Below are 5,000 nucleotides of genomic sequence, written 5' to 3' on the forward strand. Positions count from 1 at the left end.
GGCCAAGCACCAGCACCCATCGCACGTCATGTGCGCACACCCCCCCGGCCCCCCTCCCAATCGCCGGAACCCCAATGCCGCCGGTCAGGTTCTCCGGCGGTACTCCGGCGATGCTCCGGCGATGCTCCGGCGATGCTGTCCCGAGTGAAAAAAATGCGGCACCAGCACATGCTGGAGCCAAGCATGGGCACCATGGCTCAAAATCGAACTTCGGCCAAGGCCTCGACCATCAATGGCACATGATGACGCATGGTGATGGCACATGCATCGACCATTATCGGCATAGGCTGCCCTTCGGTACGGGCACTTGCCTCGACCGCCATCGGCACAAGCTGGGCCCTGGTGTGGGTTGTTGCCTCGATCACCAGCGGCACATGCTGAGCCTTGGTGCGGGCGGTTGCCTCGAGCACCATCCGCAGACCCTGGGCCCTGGTGCGGCCGGTTGCCCCGATAACCATCGGCACACGCTGGGCCCTGGAGCGGCCGGTTGCCTCGATCACCATCGGCAAAAGCTGGGCCCTGGTGCGGGCGCTTGCCTCGACCACCATCGGCACACGCTGGGCACTGGTGCGGGCGCTTGCCTCGACCACCATCGGCACACGCTGGGCCCTGGTGCGGGCGGTTGCCTCGATCACCATCGGCACACGCTGGGCCCTGGTGCGGGCGGTTGCCCCCAGCACCATCGGCACACGCTGGGCCCTGGTGCGGCAGGTTGCCTCGAGCACCATCGGCACACGCTGGGCCCTGGTGCGGTCGGTTGCCTCGATCACCATCGGCACACGCTCGGCCCTGGTGCGGGCGGTTGCCTCGACCACCATCGGCACACGCTGGGCCCTGGTGCGGCAGCTTGCCTCGAGCACCATCGGCACACGCTCGGCCCTGGTGCGGTCGGTTGCCTCGAGCACCATCGGCACACGCTGGGCCCTGGTGCGGCAGGTTGCCTCGAACCACCATCGGCAGCCTCGACCACCATCGGCACACGCTGGGCCCTGGTGCGGGCGCTTGCCTCGACCACCATCGGCACACGCTCCGCCCTGGTGCGGTCGGTTGCCTCGAGCACCATCGGCACACGCTGGGCCCTGGTGCGGCAGGTTGCCTCGACCACCATCGGCACACGCTGGGCCCTGGTGCGGGCGGTTGCCTCGACCACCATCGGCACACGCTGGGCCCTGGTGCGGGCGCTTGCCTCGACCACCATCGGCACACGCTCGGCCCTGGTGCGGTCGGTTGCCTCGAGCACCATCGGCACACGCTGGGCCCTGGTGCGGCAGGTTGCCTCGACCACCATCGGCACACGCTGGGCCCTGGTGCGGGCGCTTGCCTCGACCACCATCGGCACACGCTGGGCCCTGGTGCGGCAGGTTGCCTCGAGCACCATCGGCACACGCTGGGCCCTGGTGCGGTCGGTTGCCTCGACCACCATCGGCACACGCTGGGCCCTGGTGCGGGCGGTTGCCTCGACCACCATCGGCACACGCTGGGCCCTGGTGCGGCAGGTTCCCTCGACCACCATCGGCACACGCTGGGCCCTGGTGCGGCAGGTTGCCTCGAGCACCATCGGCACACGCTGGGCCCTGGTGCGGTCGGTTGCCTCGATCACCATCGGCACACGCTGGGCCCTGGTGCGGACGGTTGCCTCGACCACCATCGGCACACGCTGGGCCCTGGTGCGGTCGGTTGCCTCGATCACCATCGGCACACGCTGGGCCCTGGTGCGGACGGTTGCCTCGACCACCATCGGCACACGCTGGGCCCTGGTGCGGCAGCTTGCCTCGAGCACCATCGGCACACGCTCGGCCCTGGTGCGGTCGGTTGCCTCGAGCACCATCGGCACACGTTGGGCCCTGGTGCGGCAGGTTGCCTCGACCACCATCGGCAGCCTCGACCACCATCGGCACACGCTGGGCCCTGGTGCTTGCGCTTGCCTCGACCACCATCGGCACACGCTCCGCCCTGGTGCGGTCGGTTGCCTCGAGCACCATCGGCACACGCTGGGCCCTGGTGCGGCAGGTTGCCTCGACCACCATCGGCACACGCTGGGCCCTGGTGCGGGCGGTTGCCTCGACCACCATCGGCACACGCTCGGCCCTGGTGCGGTCGGTTGCCTCGAGCACCATCGGCACACGCTGGGCCCTGGTGCGGGCGCTTGCCTCGAGCACCATCGGCACACGCTCGGCCCTGGTGCGGGCGCTTGCCTCGAGCACCATCGGCACACGCTGGGCCCTGGTGCGGCAGGTTGCCTCGACCACCATCGGCACACGCTGGGCCCTGGTGCGGGCGCTTGCCTCGACCACCATCGGCACACGCTGGGCCCTGGTGCGGCAGGTTGCCTCGAGCACCATCGGCACACGCTGGGCCCTGGTGCGGGCGGTTGCCTCGACCACCATCGGCACACGCTGGGCCCTGGTGCGGGCGCTTGCCTCGACCACCATCGGCACACGCTGGGCCCTGGTGCGGGCGCTTGCCTCGAGCACCATCGGCACACGCTGGGCCCTGGTGCGGCAGGTTGCCTCGAGCACCATCGGCACACGCTGGGCCCTGGTGCGGCAGGTTGCCTCGAGCACCATCGGCACACGCTGGGCCCTGGTGCGGTCGGTTGCCTCGAGCACCATCGGCACACGCTGGGCGCTGGTCCGGGCGCTTGCCTCGACCACCATCGGCACACGCTGGGCCCTGGTGCGGCAGGTTGCCTCGATCACCATCGGCACACGCTGGGCCCTGGTGCGACAGGTTGCCTCGAGCACCATCGGCACACTATCGGCCCTGGTGCGGGCGGTTGCCTCGACCACCATCGGCACACGCTGGGCCCTGGTGCGGGCGGTTGCCTCGAGCACCATCGGCACACGCTGGGCCCTGGTGGGTTTAGGCACATCTTCAAATTTCTGCCGTGCCAATGCCATTTTTATGGCTTGTAAATTCATACAATGGTCCCCTAAGCCTTCACGTGAAGTTTCGTTGGAAGATGACTCGTTTTCTATTTTTCACGATTTTCGAAACTTTTTGCGGTTCGGGATTTTTTAAAATTTTTTTATAAGGATTTTTGGCCCCAAATTTTGTAGGCATGATCCTTCTATTTTTGTTGGCATGCACAAAAAAATTCAGCTAAAAACTCGAAGTAGAGAAGATTTTGTGACCGTTTGAAAAAAGTGTCTCCATTTCAGACACTTTAACGGCTACTGGTAGCAAACCTGTAAAATCTCAAATGCTCTTTAAGGGGGTGTGAATTCTCAGAGGTTTGATGAGGGATAGGGGGCCAACACAAGGCCAAGTACCAGCACCCATCGCACATCATGTGCGCACACCCCCCCGGCCCCCCTCCCAATCGCCGGAACCCCAATGCCGCCGGTCAGGTTCTCCGGCGGTACTCCGGCGATGCTCCGGCGATGCTCCGGCGATGCTGTCCCGAGTGAAAAAAATGCGGCACCAGCACATGCTGGAGCCAAGCATGGGCACCGTGGCTCAAAATCGAACTTCGGCCAAGGCCTCGACCATCAATGGCACATGATGACGCATGGTGATGGCACATGCATCGACCATCATCGGCATAGGCTGCCCTTCGGTACGGGCACTTGCCTCGACCGCCATCGGCACAAGCTGGGCCCTGGTGTGGGTTGTTGCCTCGATCACAATCGGCACATGCTGAGCCTTGGTGCGGGCGGTTGCCTCGAGCACCATCGGCAGACCCTGGGCCCTGGTGCGGCCGGTTGCCCCGATAACCATCGGCACACGCTGGGCCCTGGGGCGGGCGCTTGCCCCCAGAACCATCGGCACACGCTGGGCCCTGGTGCGGGCGCTTGCCCCGAACACCATCGGCACAAGCCGGCCCTTGGTGCGGGCTCCTGGCTCGACCACCATCGGCACACGCTGGGCCCTGGTGCGGGCGGTTGCCTCGAACACCATCGGCACACGCCGGCCCTTGGTGCGGCCGGTTGCCTCGACCACCATCGGCACACGCTCGGCCTTGGTGAGGGCGCTTGCCTCGAGCACCATCGGCACACGCTGGGCCCTGGTGCGGGCGCTTGCCTCGACCACCATCGGCACACGCTCGGCCTTGGTGCGGGCGCTTGCCTCGACCACCATCGGCACACGCTGGGCCCTGGTGCGGGCGGTTGCCTCGACCACCATCGGCACACGCTCGGCCTTGGTGCGGGCGGTTGCCTCGACCACCATCGGCACACGCTGGGCCCTGGTGCGGGCGCTTGCCTCGACCACCATCGGCACACGCTCGGCCTTGGTGCGGGCGGTTGCCTCGACCACCATCGGCACACGCTGGGCCCTGGTGCGGGCGGTTGCCTCGACCACCATCGGCACACGCTGGGCCCTGGTGCTGGCGGTTGCCTCGACCACCATCGGCACACGCTGGGCCCTGGTGCGGGCGGTTGCCTCGAACACCATCGGCACAAGCCGGCCCTTGGTGCGGGCGGTTGCCTCGAGCACCATCGGCACACGCTGGGCCCTGGTGCGGGCGGTTGCCTCGACCACCATCGGCACACGCTGGGCCCTGGTGCGGACGGTTGCCTCGAGCACCATGGGCACACGCTGGCCCTTGGTGCGGGCTCTTGCCTCGACCACCATCAGCAGAAGATTGCCCCTACGTCGAACACCATCGATACATGCCGGGCCTTGGTGTGGGCACATGCCTCGAGCTGGTGCGGGCGGTTGCCTCGACCACCATCGGCTCACGTTGGCCCTTGTTGCGGGCACATGCCTCGACCACCATCGGCACCTGCGCACCCTCGGTGTGGGATTTGCTTGTTTGGAAAAAGTGTCCCCGTTTCAGACATTTTAACGTCTACTGGTAGCATATCTGTAAAATCTCTAATGCTCTTTAGGGGGTGGTGGTCCGGCACCCCCTCTCCCCCCCCCACGGGGGGAGTAGGTGTGCGCGATGGGCCTCCCATTGCGTGCACCCCGGCCAACGTCCCTCGAACGAAATACAGGGCGTGCATGCCTTCCGGCGATTTTTGTCCGGCGACTGGTTGCTCCGGTGACCGGCAGGC

Source organism: Durio zibethinus, unplaced genomic scaffold, assembly GCF_047325235.1.
Source record: "Durio zibethinus cultivar Kanyao isolate XHJ-2024 unplaced genomic scaffold, ASM4732523v1 HiC_scaffold_3, whole genome shotgun sequence".
Taxonomy (NCBI): Eukaryota; Viridiplantae; Streptophyta; class Magnoliopsida; order Malvales; family Malvaceae; genus Durio; species Durio zibethinus.